Genomic DNA, 18,983 nt, shown 5'->3' on the forward strand with positions numbered 1-18,983 from the left:
CTTCCGAGAGCCCTTGGATCTGAGATCGAACAGCTGCATGGCGTGATTCTAGACCTATGGGTGAATATCCTATCCTGGAGGGTTATTCTGCAAATTTTCAGCAACTTAGCATGCGACTGTTTGATCTCAGATCCAAGGGCTGCCAGCAGTCCATATCATGGTCGCGCCTACCACGACCGTCGCGTCGCTCGCGTGGTCGCGCACTTGGAGATTTAACATGGTGCGTCAGGCTATCTGATGTTGGCATGTCATACATAGTCATCACTTAGTCACTCATACTACAACAAGGTTGGCTATAAGGTTTGCTATAAGTGTATTTTTTTACTCCTCTCTTTCTCTTTCTTCGTACTCCCTCCGTCCCATAATGTAAGAATGTTTTTGACACTAGCTAGTGTAGTGTCAAAAACGTTCTTATATAATGGGACACAGGGAGTACTAGTATTTATTACATTTGACAAGGAGTGACCTCTTCGAATGAAATGGTGTTGCTAAGTTTGCTTCATTTAATTAGCTATAGACTCAAAATTGTCTTTTCGCCTAGGTACACGCACTTAGCACCGTTTCTTCCTTGGGTCACCAAACTAGTCTCTCTCCTCTTGATTAACTTGCCACATCAGACTTTATGCCTATGTGGCAAGCTTAAGCACCTGTAGGAGCAAGTAAGTACAATAGTGCGCTTTACATGGCATTTTTGCATATGTGGAGGAAAGAGAGGCAAGGAAAAAGTGGAGAAGTGGGCTCTCATGCAAGAGCCAGCCTCTACTACATGGTGGAGCATTGGGAGAGGCACCTGTATGGAGGTGGTCAGGAATCGGGAGACTCACGCCGGTCGTAGCGCCGTAGTTAAAATGATAATGGCATGTCAAATCTTGGGGCCCCACCTGTCCAGCAGTAACTCGCTGTCAAATCACACAGCCCTACGTTTGCAGCAGCCTACTCCCTCGTCTTCTCGTGTCTCTATCGAACTGACTAGGTGGAACTATCCTGCCGCCTACCGGGCAGGAAAAGCCCCGCCCTCGACTTTTAAATAGTATACAAACACTAATTTTGTATCCATGGATTGCGCCCGCGCCATGGAGCAAAGCGTCTAGAAAACGGAGGTACACATGTACGGAGTATACAGCACGCCCTCATGTTCGCGTCGCACCCTAGACGGTCGGTCGGTCTGGCATGCTGCTCTCCGAATGGAACACGCGTCATATTGCATTCACACACACATGTGGGACGGCAATTGAGAACCGACCATAGGCACACTCCCCGGCCCTACAAGTCGGGTGACTTAATAGAAGAGGGAGACAAGCGATAGTACTAGAGAAGTGTTGTACTACATTGGTTCCTGGACGATCCCTGCAAGACTCGGAAGATCAGTTCGTCCATGCATGTGACCAGACTCCAGCAGACACGCCTGTATTGGCTATTGTCTACATATCGTGCAGGCTGTGTTGTACATGGCTGTAGTTGTGGTGAGAAATCTAAAAAAAGGTTTCTTGTCATCTCTCAAAATTATGTGTCATGTGCTTCGGATCACTGCGAGGGTTAAACAGCGACAAGTGAGTTGGGCTAGTCATTGGGGGAACATGCACGAATAGTGACTACTCGGCTGCCATCTAGGTCAAGCCGGCTATGTTAACTAGGACATCTATCGATGGACCCCTTTTCTACGAGTTTATCTTTAATTTGAGCTTTGTTCCTCGTCTAGTTTGTCCGTCGGGATTCATGTTGTCTCCTTTGGGCAGTGAGGTTATGATTTCTTGTCATGTGGCATTTTTTCGTGTTATATGTTATAATCCGGTGCTTCAGATCAAAATGACGACAACTGCGCCTCCGGGCCACGTGCATGAAGACTTCTCGACAGTCATTGACGAGGTCAAGCCGGCTCCGGTAGACAAAAGAAAACTAAGTACTACTCCACGATATAGGCAGGAGCCTCCGCGCTTGCTTGCTAGTGTTGCTCTCTTCACACTGTCTCGGCCTCTCCAGATCTAAACACGACAGCGGTGGCCATACACTCTCTCTCTCTCTACTCACCGCTGGTCACAGATCCAGCCGGATCCTCTCCGCCGGGGAAGGTGAGAAGGTGCAACGTTCACGCGGTCGTCCTCGGCGACGACTCTTACCCACTGCTGGGCGCGTCCCGATCAGCCTGCCTTGCCGTTCTCTCCCAAGCACCGCTGGCGAGGGAGGGCCTCTGACCCCTTCTTCCTCGCTGCCGTAGTGTGGGCAGATCCAGCCTCCCGCCGCCTACCTAGCGACATCCCGGCGACCATCAGGTATAACTTCCTTCGAAACCGGCCTTGCTCTACTTCCCGAGCTCCTGACGTCGCTGCATTTGTAACTTTTACTATTTCTCAGGCCCCCTCGTAGATAGGATCGATCGGCTGTTCGAAAACCACCTAATTTTTTTACGTTTAAGAGGTAAAACTAGTTCATGCACTCGAATCTAGTACTACTTGGTTCAAACAAGGAAGAAAGGGGGTGGGGGTGGGGGAGGATTTGTTACCTGAATCTAGGAGTTGGTCGAAAGAGGAAATAATGGGGGAGAAAAGTAGGAGAGACTGGCTATCCAACTGGTCTCTAGGTCTAATAGGGAAATAAATGGAAACACAGTACAAACTCAATATAAACCCGATCTATTGGTTGAAAAAGGAAACAAAGTGGGGACTGGGGGACAAGTCAACAGAGTAAGTCCAGCACTAGATTTGCTAGCCTCACACAATATAAGGTGGCTATACCGAACAAAAATGGGACCAACCCAGGTATCCTGTTCCGATGTTTGTTGCCCCGAGCCACTCTTATGTAATGCCACTAGTAAAATGTAGCAGTCGCACTATTAAAAGTAAGGACACATTAAACCAATGTTGTTTTCAATGTAGTGCCTCCAGTAATATGAATCAATGGCACTTCTTTACATGTCCTGCTAAAATGTCCCATTAAGATAAGTTGGTTCTTTTCGTTAGAAATGCAACTGTCCTCGTCCGCCTACTCTCCCGTGCCCAAAGTAATGTCGTATTTAACGGTTGTATAGTTAACCCTAATGCCCACACTAATATCTAGCAATGCCACTGCTTTAGAAATTGCTACTGTCCTTGTAGGATTGCCATTCAGATAAGGAACATGCTTCTTTTCATTTGATGCATGTTTCATCACTTGTTAGTCACCCTCCTTTCCACCTTTTTTGTGCAAACAGAGATATACATTTCACGCTCGACCTTAGTTGAACTGCACAAATGATATACAAATTATAGTTGAGCATTCCAGGAGCTTCACAACCAACCTTGATGTTGCACAATTTTATTGCAACTAACGAAGAAGAAGCTCTGTGGGTTTCGTTTTCTGATGGAAATGGAACCGGGGCTAGAGCCCTTTTCTTAAAAAAAATTGAAGAAGCTGCTAGCTCACGGGACATTGCTTCATTTTAGGTGAACTGCACCAAAAGGTCCCATGAATTGAATCATCCATGTTGGTGACTGAAAGAGCCAGCTTCAGCATCCCAGTCTAAGCACCCTCGGCCTCCATCCTTGCGACGCACGGTACACCTCGTTTGCCAGCGGCTCGACCCTAGTGTCACTGATAAAATGAAGTAATAATACAATTAAAATAGAGTGAGTGTCATCTCTGTCATTTCATTTCCAATGTAGATAAAGAAAGTGCTTCTCTTTGTTAAACTATGTTTCATCAACTAGTCCTATTGTTAATCTTTAAGCATTTCTGCAAACTGGGGTGCTTAATTTTAGTTGATATGTACAAAAATAGAGATTTGAATGTCTCAAGGCGCCTCCTTGTACTACTGTTGTACACTGATGTTCATCACTGGTAGAAGGTGTATCTGGGAGACTTGGGACGATGTCCAGTATGAGGCGTACCGTATGAGGCATTGCAGGGCCCATCTCGCCCTCGCAGCATGGCATACTATGATACTATCGCAATATTTTCTTCTATTTATTTTGTGTGTTTCATCAACTAGTGCCACTATAATGTAATCACACTTTTTCATTATCTGTGCAAATAGGGTTATTCAGCTGCATTTTGGTGGAACTGCACAAATGTACGTATGGAACCAGCATATATGCAGAGTGCGAGGTGTGCCAAGTAAAAATTACCGACACCAACCATGCTGCATGCACGCATTGGCATCCACCACCAGTGGGATGTGTGGCGCTCTCTGTGGACGGATCTTTCTCGGCAGCAAATCCTCTAACCAAATAGTAGTACCTTATATTGGCAGATTTCTAGGGAGTACTCTTTTCTAAAAGAAGCACCAATCTATTTTTCTTTATTTGTACACCGTGTCACAACTTTGACCCAAAGGTCTGGAGCTATTTTAGGGTGATTGGCGTAGTACTTGGAGACTGATTGTAAACATGATTTTCATTAGCTGTCACTAATTGTAAGCATGAGCAGGTGGAAGATTAGGTTAGTGCGAAGCTTACCTTAAACCCTACGCCGCCATTGAAACGAGGCGAGCATCGAGGGAACCGTGGAGAACGGCGGGGAAGCAACGTCGCGCCATCCGGCCTCCTCTTGCGGTGGGAGAACGAATACTCCTGTGGCTCCGGCTGGCTCTAAACCCTCACGAATGGCACACCATACTCGATCGATTTGTTATCCTCTGGGTGCTCAACCTTCGACCTGTACGCCCACCACCTCCGCCTGACTGTGGCCTCGGGTGAATCTGTCTGCTCCATCACCCATAGGAGATAGTCGATGAACTTGGAGGACTGCGGCGTGACTGCCGCCGAGGAGTACATGTACATCGCCACCCTCATCGCCGTCGTCTCGCTCTTCTGCATACATTGCCACATGGCCCGCACCATCCTCGAAATCTCCCACTCATTGTCAAACCAACTAAGGATCTCCTTCAACCTGGCTAACTTTGCCTGGTTGCCGCCAGCGATCTGCCTGATTTGCTGCTGCATCCTCTCCATAGATGTTGTTCTGAGTGGTCCGGTGCTAGCTTTGGAAGATGGGAGGAGAGACGGTGGTCTTGCAATAGAGAAGAGGGAGAGGAGAGGAGGTGGTTTTGGAATGGAGATGATGGAGAGGAGAGGAGGTGGTTTTGCAATGGAGAGAAGATCAGAAGAGGGAGAGGCGAGATGGTGGTTTTGGATGGAGATGATGGAGAGGAGAGGAGGTGGTTTTGGAATGGAGATGATGGAGAGGAGAGGAGGTGGTTTTGCAATGGAGAAGATCATAAGAGGGAGAGGCAAGACGATGGTTTTGGAATGGAGATGATGGAGAGGAGAGGAGGCGTTTTGCAATGGAGAAGAGGGAGAGGAGCGTGCGGCAGCGATTTAGGATTGGGCAAGAGGGCCGACGCGCTGTGGCTGGATCAAAATCAAAATTAGTTTACCCTTCAATTAACAAAGCGACCCCACATTAACTAGTCTCCCTTTTATTCTGGGTCATAATTGACCATGATTTTCACACATAAAATATATTTTATACGTTCCAAAAATAATATAATTTGAAATTACATTCAGATACGAACCAAACGATACAATTTTTGGTGACATGCATTCACATTTTGCTTGTCACATACAGTACGTGGTCAAACTTTGACCCAAAATATGCAAAACAACAAAAAAATACTTCCAAGACCAGCGCCGCTCTTCCGCTCTTCTCCTATTAAACCACCACCGCTCCTCTCCTGTTCCAATCTAAATCCAGCGCCACTCCTCTCCTCTTCCATTTCAAAACCACCGCCCCTCCTCTCCTGTTCCAGTCCAAAACCAGCGTCGCTCCTCTCCCGTTCTAATCCAAAACCAGCGCTGCTCCTCTCCTCTTGCATTCAAAAACCACTGTCAGCGAGTGAAGGTGCTGTGAAGAAGTAGATCGATGGACGAGTACAACCGATACATGAGGATCGCAGACGGCAACCCTGTGAAGCTAGCTACGATGTTGGAGATACAGTCTTGGTTTGACAACAAGTACCAACTAGCAGCGACGGCGACATCCATGGCCAAATATCTGCAACAGAGCGAAAAGGCAGCGATACTCCCAGAGGGAGTCGCGCCGGAGTACATAGAGCTTCTCCTCTGGGCCATGGAGCAAACAGATTCACCGAATCCGATCGTGAGGGAGCAGTGGTGGGAGTATCGATCCCAGATGGAGCATCCACCAGAGATTGAAGGATCGAGCATCTGCAGGGTGCCGTTTGTGAGGGTGTCCTGCCAGAGCGAGCTGGTGGAGTCTTCGTCGACCGAACCCAACTGCAAGATGAGAGAAGCAGTTGGCCCGACGACGCTTCCCCGCCACCATCTCCCTCGCCGTAAACATCGTCTCATGGGGTGGCTGTCTGCCGCCGAGGAATAGGAGGGGGCTGCCCCCCACCCCCTAGCCCAATAGTCGGGCAGGTTGTGAATTGTCAGGAGGAGCTTCGGGTTGTCAGTATTTGCAGGTTGTGAATTGTGTTTTGTGTTGTATATTTTGAGAGTACTTTCAGATATGAATGTCTTCTGAATTTCAGATTTGCAGTATTGAGCATATGAAGAATTTTATGAATTCTAGAGATCTAATTTTAGCACTTAAAAAAATATAGTTTCTTAGGAGTATAAAAGTGCAGACGAGAAGAAAATGCAAGTTTCAGTTTCAGATAAGAAACTGCAAGTTCAGTTTCAGATAAGAAACTGCAACTTTCAGAGGCAGAGCATTTATATTAACACGGCCTTTTCAAACAGGGTTAACATCATGTTGGAAGTTTTATTCATGGTCGAAAATGGAACTACCAGCCAATTAACATGATGCTGATCAACATTCATGCATAGCACATCTTCATATGATGCACAGTCAAAATGCCCACACAATGTCGAGTGTGCGAAACACAGAGAAAATGAGGGACGGAGTTTTGGCAAGTGTTGGACGTGGTTTTGGGCTGCCCCGTCTAAGCTTTCATTTTTAACATGCGCAGCCCACGACCTCGGATGGGAGAGCCTGTTTGTATTTTCTTAGGGCCGTGATGTATGGACCGACCTATGGACCTCCCATCCGAGGTTTTATTTTTGGCAGCCCAATTTATGTATTTTTTTGAAGAAAACACAGAGGTCTGTTCTATTTTTCTATATAAGAATAGGAACGCCAGGTACAACTTATGTTTCCCTTCTAACTATATTATATATATTTAAATTATTTTATATGTTATTATATATTATTTTTATTGTCATCATATATTTAACAGATACTTACATATGTAAGAAAACAATATCCCACATCTTATTAACTTCTAAAAATAATTTTTTAACAAATAAAATCCTGGATTGTTTTGGCACGAAAATCCTAGTGATTGTGTACAAAAGCTTGGTAAGATTTAAGGACGAATGTAATAATATCACTTATTATTTAAATATATTTATAACAAAATGCTCAGCCCTTTTTTATTTTTTGATAACATTGCTGGCCCAACCCAACATTACAATTAGAATCAGCCCAACAAAATTGTGTATCTAGATAAAGTGCAAATGGCCTATAATTTTTTAGTTAATAAAATAAATGGGCTGCATGGATGCTACATTAATTGTTCACCCAGCCCAGCTAATGGCTGTAATTCAAAAAAATGATCAAATTGACTGTAAATTGTACCGCGCAAAAAAAGACTGTAAATTCTGAAAAGATGGGTTGAATAAGTGCCACATTTTTGGAGGCTGAAATGTGGGCCAATAGGTCAAAGCCAATGCAAATCGTTGTCAATTTAGTCAACAAATGATTCTGACATGTTAGCCGTTGGATTTACATCCAACGACCGGCATCCATCTTCAATCTCTCGTCTTCTTCCTCCAGCGCCGCCGGGACCACCTCTCGCCTCCTACTGCTAGCAGCTCAGCTTAGCACGCTTCGCTATGAAGCGCTACTCCATTGTTGGCCAGGCCATCCCTCCACCCCTCCACACCTCATGTTCTTCTCTACCGACTGCCGAACCACACCGCACTAGAACCAGTTAACCCTCGTACACCTCTCCGTCTGCGACTCTACTCCCGCGTCTTACCATCTCCGGCTCGTTGCTGTCCGGGGTCTCGTCGTCGTCCACCACCTTGGATGCACTCGGCGCGGCATGGTCAATGTGGTCAACGAACGACACCATCGGAAGTAGACTATGCATGGAGAGGCTGACAGTTGGGTCCACGGCCACACACAAAGAAATGCCTCCTTATTACGCGCAAAATAATGATTCCTCCACCTGACATCTGGGACCCACCGGAAGGGCCTCTGTATTTCGCGAAAAAATGTGCCCCCCGCTGACTTGTCGGACCCACCAGCTATCTTCGCACGCAAGGAAGTGCCTCCTTATTACGCACAAAAAAATGAATACTCCCCTGCCAGCTGGAACCCAGCATACTGGGAGGCTGACTTGTGGGCCTACCAAGTTGACGGGGACGGAGGGCTTTGTCAACTTAGTCAATATGAACGATTCTAGCTCCTGTTACCGTACGATGTTCATCCAACGGTTGTAGTGCTTCTTCAACCTCTGGTATTCTTGCTCCAGCCGCCCAGACCAGCGTCGGTCGTGCCGCATGCTCCTGCCTGCCGTGGCCGGCTGTGATGCCGCGGAGGCCTCACCGCCCCCTACTACTCCCACCGCTGGCCAGGACATCCCTCTACTCACCCACACCCCCTATTATTCTGCGGCGACAGCAGCCTCACACCGCAGCCGAACCAGTGAACCCTCGTACTCCTCTTCGCGTGGGCATCCACTGCTGCGTCTTCCCCGGCTCCGCGTCGTCCCCTTCCTAGGCCTCGCCGTCGTCCACCGCCGTGGTGCTCTCGGCGCGGCGTGGTCAACATGGTCAAGGAACGACTTCCATCGGACGTGGACTGTACATGGAGAGGATGACAGCTGGGTCTACGGCCGCAGCAAGGAAGTGCCTCCTTATTACGCGGAAAATAATGATTCCTCCACCTGACAGCGGTGACCCACCGGACGGGCCACCGTATTTCGCGAAAAAAAGTTTCCCCCTGACTGCTGGGACCCACCATCTACATCTTCGCACGCAAGGAAGTGCATCCGGGCAAAAAAAATGATTCGCCCCCTGACTGCTGGGACCCACCAGCTACATATTCGCACGCAAGGAAGTGCGTCCAGGCAAAAAAAAATGATTTTCCCCCTGACTGCTGGGACCCACCAGCTACATCTTTGCACGCAAAGGAAATGCGTCCAGGCAAAAAGAAAACGATTCGCCCCTCTAACTGCTGGGACCCACCAGCTACATTTTTTTTCGAAACGGACCAGCTACATTTTCGCACGCAAGGAACTGCCTGACAGTCGGGACCCACCTGGTCGAAGAGTACGTAGCGTTGTCATTCTGGTTGCAAATGTGTACGTACATACTGGTTGTTGTAGAGGCGCGCACGTGTCGTAGTAGAGGCGCGCACGTAGCATGTATACGTACGTACAACGGCGAGGGTGCAAGAAAGAAAATACGGCCACGTACATACATACGGGCAGGGTCTCGAACGCCTACTCCCGCATACGTACGGCCAGGGCTTGTGTACATGGCTGGGTCGGAACAGAGAAACAGCGTCGTCGTCGTGTTCATGGGGAGGCAACGGAATGCATCGTGTTCATCGGGAGGCAACGGAACGCGTGGGAGCCAACCGGCTTGGACGGAACATGCGATGGAAACGAGGCCTGGCGTACCGCACAACGGAGGAAATCGACCTCCTACGTTTGGAAGAGGGTCCTGTTGATTGGGAGGGGTGTGGCGTACCACAAAACGGAGGAAACGAACCTCTTACGGTCGAAACGGGAGTCCTATTGATTGGGAGGGGTGTGGCGTACCGCAAAACGGAAGAAACTGACCTCCTACGGTCGAAACGGGGGTCCTGTTGATCCGGAGGGGTGTGGCGTACCGCAAAACGGACGAAACAGACTTGTGTTGGAGCGCTACGGTCGAAACGGGGGTCCTCTTCATCGGGAAGGGTGTGGCGTACCGCAAAACGGGACTCCACAGGATACTGTTCATCTCCACCGTCGACCTCCTCCAGCCTCCACGGGCAACCGTCGACCTCCTCTAGCCTCCACGGGCTCCTGTTTATCCAGCCTCCACCGCGCGCTATCCACCGGCTACTGTTCAACCACCCCTCCACTGTCTACTATTCATCCAGCCCTCCACTGTCTATTGTTCATCCAGCCCTCCACACCACGGGGTCCTGTTCAACCACCCCTCCACGGCCACCCCTCCACCCATCCAACCCTCCACACCACGGGGTCCTGTTCATCCAGAGGCAACGCCACCGCTCACTGTTCATCCAACCCCCCCTCCCGCAACGCTCACTGTTCATCCAATCGATCGGCTTCAATTAGCAGCAGTAGCGAAGGAATCGCTCCATCGGGTTCAGTTAACAGCCATCGATCGATCGCTCGGGTTCAGTAATGCGTAGCCTACAGTGCAATCGCTCTGGTTCAGTTAGAGCCCAACGCCTCGCTTGGGTTCAGTTAGAGCCAACGCCTCGCACACACGCGCGTACGTGTACGAGAGAAATGCGCATCGCTCGGCCCCCGACCTCCCACCGTAACTGGCAACTCCCTAAAAGTTTCCTCCCCCTCGCTTCTACCACAATTTTTTCCGTCATGGACGGCCCAAAGAATGTCATGCAGCTGCGTCTCTGGCCTGCCCAGGACGAAAAGCCCATTTTCTGTCATGCTTTTTTCTCATAGAAGTAGGAGCCCACCACATCTATGATGATACCGGGTTTTGTCACAATTATCGTCATAGAAGTGTCATATGTATGACAGGAAAAAATTTCGTTGGGCCCAAAATGTCACGGATGTGTCTTTTTTTTTGTAGTGGCACGCACAGATGGCAGCCCACCAAAGAGGCAACGGAAGGACCGGAGCCCGAACATGCTCGGCACCGTCAAGGAGGAATTTACTGAAGTGTCCTCCAGTGGGCATCCAACGGTGCCTAAAGAATTAGCTAGTGAGTACGCGGGAGCACTCGGGTGCATTCTCCGGAGCACCGTCTCAATCAACACCGAGAACCTAAGGCATCGTGACCAAGGGAATTTGCGCAACCTCCTCTTCACGAAGCTGCACGAACGATACAAGTTCCCCGGTGACTTGGCAAACACAAGACTCTCAGGGAATAAAGTGAACAGTGCCGCCCTCACGAAGATGAGCACGACCCTGGCTACTTGGAGAGCCACGGTGAAGAGAAGGATTCTAAGAGGTGATAGTTATGAGAAGATCAAGGAGACAAATCCTTCGATCAGCGAAGCTGACTACGTGGAGTTCAAGATCAAGTGCGAGAGCAACGCATCTGGGAAATCAAGTCAGTGGGGGAAAGATATGCGGGACTTGAACTTAGGGGTCCACAAACTCAGTCCCGGCGGTTACAGAGTGGCGGAACCTATATGGGACAAGGAAGACGCGGAGCGTGCCGAGCAAGGCCTACCGCCCCTCTTCGATAAATACCATGACAAGCAGACTAGGAACTATGTCAGGGCCCGGTACAAGATGGACCCGGTAACAAAGGAGCTTACCACGGATCCGAAGACCAAGGCGCTTGAGCTTGTTATGGTAAGGAATACACCCCCGCGTAATTAGCTCCATATGGTTGCATTCTAATTAATGAAGCCAAATTTCTAAATGGTTCACGTTCCTTCTGTAGGACACTGAAAGCAGTAGCGCGGGGTTGTCTCAAAGCTCCCCTTTGGACACCACTTTAAATAGGGCGTTGAATGTAATGAAACACAAGGATAAGTTCAGTAAGCCATCGTCAGCTGGTCGTGTGGCCGACAAAGGCTTGTCCACGAAATAGTCAGAATACTATAACGCTGGGCGAAGGAGAGAAAGACCATCTCGGAAAGCCAGGAGCGCGAGGTTCAAGAACTCAAGGCACAAGTGGCACGGATTCCGGAGATAGTCGAAGAGCAAGTGCGAGACCAACTGGGAGCGACGATCACCGCCATTGTGCCTACCTTGATTGAGGGGCTGCAGGCGTGGATTGCGGGAGGCTAACAGGGTCCGCCCCCGATTCCCAGCTTCACAGGCAGCAACTTGCACAACACGCCGGCGGCGCCATTGGTGTCTCCGGCGGTGGCGGCATTGGTGTCTCCGGCGTCGGCATCGACATTGGAGCTTAATGCACCCGGGTGTGGGAAGAATACGCCGGCCGGCACCTCGGCAGCAAGCGGCCCCTCCGTCACTTGCACGCCCGCCGTTGGCGGTGCCTCGACATTACCCGAGCTCGACGCCATCACGGTAACTAAGCCTCTCGGCCGATGACTTCATCTCCTTGCCTTTGACTAGGCATCCCTGACACCCTACATGTTTTTGCAGGGCGCCTCCGACATTCCATCCTACACTTCGTGGACAGCAAGTTGATCGATGTCGCCAAGGCCAGAATCGTTCAACCGGGCAACCACGTGTTCCACGGTAATCCGATGCCACCCAACGTGTATACGGTTCAACTGGTTCGGGTGCTGGGGGACTGCGATGACTTGTTACCTCTGTATCGACCCCCTGGGGTCGACGAAGATGATGTGATGACCCCCAGCGCCTGCATTAGTTGGTCCATGCTTTGGCCGGAGAGCCAGATTCGTTTGGGAGCGGGGGACACCACCCCACAGACAACGCCGCCAGTCGTGCCGGTGCCAAGCCATGGCAAGACCGCCGCAACGCTACCGCCGTCAGCTGATCCGGACATGCATATGGCACAGGATCCGGACAATGACGACAGTACATTTACCAATGTTGATAAGTACTTCAACAAACATGGGTACAATGACGAATTCTTGCGGCCTCCTTCTCAAGAACCCAACCCTGCAAAAGACGACCGCGATCTAGCTAGTACCATGGAGAAACCCAATTGCAACGGGCGTCGTCTGGCGTTCAGTTCTTAGGAGACGCCTCCAGCTGCCACCTTCACCGAGCCTCAGATAGCCGAGGTGTGAAATATTATCAACCCCAACCCCAACCCCAGCTGCCACCTTCACCTACAGCAGAAGAAGCAGAAGGGACGGAAAAGAAAAAATAACAAGGGTGCGAGCCAGCCAACACCGAGTACGATCCGTGCTTAGGAAAGGCCACCTTCACCTAAGGATATCTCGAGGCGGGTGCATGTGGCGGGTAGGCCGATGCTACCGACTAATCTGCTCAATGCTGCAACCGGTGCTATGCAGAGTCTGCATGACAATGTTCTTTCTTTGGAGAAGCAGCGTCTCTCCGAGAATGATGTGTCCTACCCAGTTTTCGTGGACAAGGTGCCAGAGGGCAAGGGCTTTGTCGATAGCACCATCGGGGGTATGATCGTCCTGCGGTTTGATGACATCTTTGCTATGTTTAACCTTCATCCGCTGCACTACACCTTCATTCGGCTATTTTCACTCAGTATGGAGATGTGGATCATTAGAGACAAGACCCCGGACATCGTGATAGTCGACCTCTTCTACATGCGTGCCAAGATCTTGGGCAGTGCTAGGGACCGGCAAGTCGCGAGTTCATACCTCAAAGGCGTCATTCTGCCAAACCCAGATAAGGATAACTTCCTCATGCCTTACTTTCCCGAGTAAGTCATCCCCTCACCGCCCCGTAACATATGATTTCTTAGATTTCGATCGTTCTTTTTTTTAACATTCCGTGTTTTGTGCAGTGACACACATTGCACACTCATCCTCTTAAGCCCAAAATATTCCATGGCCATATATTTCGACTCGGACTGTCAGTCGAAGAAAGACTACACAAATATCAAGAAAGTTCTTGATGATGCTCTCCCCGGCTATGCCAAATCTGGAGGCACCTTCAGGAGGCCAATTTGTAGGTACGGCAAGCATGTGTTCACCCATGTAATGATGTTCCCTTGCATCAAGAAACTGCCTGGCGGTCAGAAGGATGCCTACTACGCCCTCCATCACATGCGGGCGATCGTACGGGACCATAATCACCTTCTGCTACAAACTAATCTCAAAGATTGGGCCGCACGCTTGTCAGCAATCCAGGACGCGGACATCAGACAAGAATTCTTTCGCATCCAATCGGAGTTTGCGGAAATCATCCGTCAAGATGTCCTTCATACCTCGGGGCAGTTCTACCTCAAATATCAACCGTCCAACAGTGAAATAGAAACAACACTACAAATGCAGGCTGACAACGATCGCGATTTAATGACCATCACGAAAGACAGTGGCTTCATCCACGCTCCGGTCCCTGAGTCGAGTCGAAAGTAATGATGCTATGTAGTTCTGAAATATTGATTAGCTCATGTTGTAATTAAACTTTAATGAACATGTATGTCTCTTTAGTTTGGATAGTCGTTCAACTTATATGTAATCGATGCTATTTATTAGTAGGACCATGAATCGTGCTATTAATGTGTTGCTTTTCTCTTCTGATCCTTCTGTTGCATACTTATATATTGCTTATGTATTGTCTGTGAATTGCTACTAACATTTTATTTTTCTAGTGCATAGAGATGGCGTCATATGTCGTGTACAAGGGTAAGGTTCCCAGAGTCTACGACGACTTGGAGGAGTGTCGGAGACAGGTTCACCGTTTTAGCGGTAACAGTTACCAAGGGTACACCACTAGGGAAGAGGCGGAAGCTAGATATGCGCGCTATCTAGCCAGAGAGAGGAGCGAGCGGAGGAGGAACCAGATGAAGACCAGTTTCATCGCGATGATGCTCATCGTGACCGCAACTCTCTTCTATGTGATGGTAGTTTAGATGATCGATATCGACTTTGTAATGTGATGAAAAACTCGGCGAATATATATGATGAACTTTGCTAATGTCTCGAGACCTAAACTTGGATAATGTTTGAAGTTTGTTCGCTATTTCGAAATTGGAGACTAATATGATGAATTCTATTGTGTGATGTTTATATTCTGTGCTGTGTAACGTGTATTTTGTAACTTGTGCAAATACCAGAAAAGCAAAAAATAATAATTCCTAATATTCATAGTAGTGGCGCACCATATTGAGCATTAGTGGCGCACGAGGGCTAAATACCAGTGGCGCATTATGGGGCATAGTAATGGCGCACTTGGGGGGCATACGTGAAGGTAAATATGCCCCCCTAGGAGGCATAGTAATGGCGCACTACCAGGTGCACCACTATTATCTGGTATACTAATGGTGCACCCATTAGTATTTGTTACTAGTGGCGTCGTAAAAGTGGTGCACCTATAGTGCGCCATTAATGGCAAAAATAGGTGCACCACTAACAGGCCTTTTTCTAGTAGTGGTAGTTGCAAGTTGATGCCCCTTGAGATGCCGACATTGAGGGGCACTCGGATTTCCTCCGATGAGCAGGTAAGATGAGTTTGATCATGTAGTAAATGCATTCTAAAGACTAATTCCATGTCCATTTCCTAATTCTCCCCCTGCCTACTGTTTCACAGGTTAGGCTCAGTGCGAGTGGAGATTGGCTTGCATATGTACGGGAGGGTACCAACATCAATTTGCACAAGATTTACAACGGTGACACCGTTCCCATAGAACCTTTGTCCAACATTGGGATCAGCCATGCAATGGGCCACCACATGAATTGGTACGATGGAACCATGGCGAGATTGAATAAGATAGCACGAACCTTGCACATGGCGGTCAAAGGCGGACCATGCTGTCTGCGGCCGATTTGTTGTTGTACGAGTATGAAGACGTTGTGCTCCTTTCTAACTGCATCCTCGCAGTGAAAAACCAGGGGACTTATTTCGTATGGGACACATCCTACGATATACTCCCTCTCTCCCAGTTTATTTGTTTTGAATATTTTCATTTTATAAGTTTCAAATTCAAATTTAGAGCTCCCCATCACATGTTGAGATTACAATGTCCATTAAATCGTTGTGTGCATGTATAGTAAAGAAACAAATCTCGAGTTTGGCACGAGTTTGTGCAGTGGTAGCACCAAAAGGCCTGGCGCAAGAGTTACATTTCCCTCTCAGGGCCGTCGGGACTGAGCTTCAACGCCTTACTACACGTACCATTGAGTCAATAACATGTGGACCCGATAGGTGACTGGTCCACATGTAATGTTCTCGAAGGCAGAGGGGCAGTGGGCCGAGAGGGGTGAGCCACAGGTCGGGGGACGTGTGGTGTCATGGGTTCGAGCAGCGTCATGGGAATCGCGTATGGCTGTGGTAGAAACTTGATGCTCGCCGCATTTTAGGTGGCCCACATGTCATGCACACAAAGGCAGAGGGGTGGTTCGGCCGAGAGGGGTCAGGCGCACGTCGGGGGACGTGGTGCCGTGGGTTGGAGCAGCGTCGTGGGAATCGCGAGTGGCAGTGGATGAAACGTGATCGTCGCCATAGTTGAACTTCCATGGACAAGTTGTCATGACTACGGACACATGCATTGCATACCGATCACTAGAAGGAGTAGTAGAGAAAGTTATGTATGCGGATAAATAGTTCCTTATAGTCAAGCGGACCCATGCTACTACTTTGTTCCAAATACATGCACACCATCGAAATAGCCCATCTATATCAATATTCACCGAGAGGGAATAATTTTTTTTACAAGAGAGGAAATAGTTCATCCATCCATAATGCATGCCCTCCTGCTGGTGCAGCCTTTTCTTCTTCTTCTTCTTCTTCTTCCTCCTCCTCCTCTTCTTGTTCTTCTTCTTCTTGTTGTTGTTCTCATTTTCTATGGGAGACGGCTTCGCAACAAGCTCTTTGGACCTTGCAGCTATCTCAAAACTCACACGGGCATTGAGGGCAGCATATTTTATCCGCTCGTACGTCAAGTGATAATTCTCCCATCTAGACGACCTTAATGCCACCGTCTCGTCACCCTTTTGAAGATTTGTACCGAGCACAAAATTTTCTACGTCGAATAGGCATGGTGTCTGTTTATCACAATCTTATACAAGAATTTTGATTCTGGTTTGTAGGTCAGTGATGCTTTTCAAATCAAGGTTGTACGGCTCCAGCTTCTGTTTTTCCCCTTCGATGGCTGCCCCACAGAAGTATAAGTCCTCCCAAGAAAAGAAATCGTGAAGCTCACCTAGTATGGAGGGCGCGTGTATGAGGTGGTACACCAAAACATCATCTTTGAGGCACAGCTGAAGGACGGCGGCGCGTTGGATCTTCCCAGTGGCACGCTCCATGTACTCTACATCGAGACCGATGACCCTCATCTCTACCTTTTCGAGGGAGTTGCATACATTGTTGATCCACTGTCGAACAACCCTTGGGTGGACGGTGACGGTGGCAACTATGCTCAACGAGCCTTCGACGAGGACATGTTGGACGCTAAAAACCAGCATATCGATCTCTTTCGCCATTTGGAATCGCTGGAACGGAGGGCTATGGTTTGGAGAATTAGGATTAGATGGCTAGTCTAACTGAAGTAGTAGGTGATTATTTAAATAGGTTTAAACAATGTGAATGCAGTGGGGTTTGGATGCAAATGAAGACGAAGGGGAGGTGAAGAAGCCGAGGAAAACCGGTTCCCAATGGAGAAGTAAATAGGAGAAGTGGCGTGCAGGCAGTTGATTAGACGGCTAGGTAGACTAAATGAAAAGGCTATGCGGGTAGACTGAGGAGTCGTACTTGTTCGTGTACGTGCCCATCCTTCCTGATAGGTGGGACCTATGCAAATAGATAAAAAAATGTGTCGTAGCTGGTTCAGATGGATATTGGCGCGTGAGTGGGAGACACAACATTCTCTGGTTAAGGAATACTCCCTCCGTCTAGGTGAGTAAGTCACCTTATGAAAATCAGGTTTTCCCAAAACCTTTAGGCGTGGAGCATTAACTTCCTGCTCGATCCCTCCCAGCCTCGTTAGCCAGTGTTCTCTTCCTCTACTGTCGCGTTCTACCTTTCCATTTTTCCTCTTCTCAAGTGTGGAACAATCTGCATGCCGTCCTTGATGCACCAGAACGACCACTACATGCATCGCGGTAGGGTGTTGATTGGGCCTGCTTGGAGAGCTGAAAAGGCATCCTTATAACTACGTATTAATTGTTGATTTTGCTTCCATTTGAAACAGTGCCATGGTTGGAAGTTTTGCTCATCCCAGTGCTCTTTCTCTTCCAATCTACAACCACCAAGGTTGCGCTCACCTAGACGGAGGGAGTACACGGTTATCCTCATCAAAGGCCCATCTTCGCACTTCTGCATGGACGAGAATTTGGTTCTGCTCGCAATAAGGATGATACCTGGAGGATGAAATGAACAGGCATGCTAGCACGGGAGACCTATTTCCGCTATACAATACTGGAGTACTCATGTTCCTACTACTAGTAGTAGTAGTAGTACAACTGTGGTACACTTGATGGTCAAAATACTATTCATCCGGTCCTCACAGTGAAGTGACAACACCCTGCGCCTGACACTAGTCCAGGCGGCGTGTTCGGGTTACCAAAGTCAGCCTCACCTTGTGCACTGTGCAGTCTGTCACCGCCGATGTACAACACATTGGCATGCCTCGCCTTGTCTCCCTCTCCCCTCCCATAGCACCACTCCATCTCCGTCTCCTTCTCCATCTCACTGTGCCCCCGTGTACCGTCTCCTCGCTCGCCTCCCGCAGAACCACTATTCCCTCGCTAGCCACTCCAGCACGAACAACCTTCTCCCCCGTAAATCAAGCCCCCCAAAACCCCCACCTTCCAAATTCCACCATGGTCGAACGTGAACCGCGCAACATCCATATGATCCGCGATTGGAGCAATCTCCCTAGTGACATCCTCAACCTCCGTTGTTCGTGTATGGATATGTCGAGCGCCCTATGGCTGGCTGCATGCTCGAGGGACATGCTCACGGCCATCTTCGAAGAGAGGCCTAAGCTTTTCAAGACACCCTGCTTGCTGCTATCTGGTCTTGCGAGATTGGCTCACCAAGATACGTAGGCGTACATGATGCCCCTTGACTTCAATCTGATCTCTATTAGCCGAAACTTCTTTGCAGGTATGTAGTGGGTCGCTATACATCATTTCCCCCGACTTTGATCCGATCACCATCACCCGAAACTTCTTGGCAGGTATGTACTGGGTCGGCGTGAACTCCCACTGGATGGCTGCCTTTAGAGAAGACGGTAAAAAGT

The sequence above is a fragment of the Triticum dicoccoides genome, chromosome 3B, assembly GCF_002162155.2.
Source record: "Triticum dicoccoides isolate Atlit2015 ecotype Zavitan chromosome 3B, WEW_v2.0, whole genome shotgun sequence".
NCBI lineage: Eukaryota > Viridiplantae > Streptophyta > Magnoliopsida > Poales > Poaceae > Triticum > Triticum dicoccoides.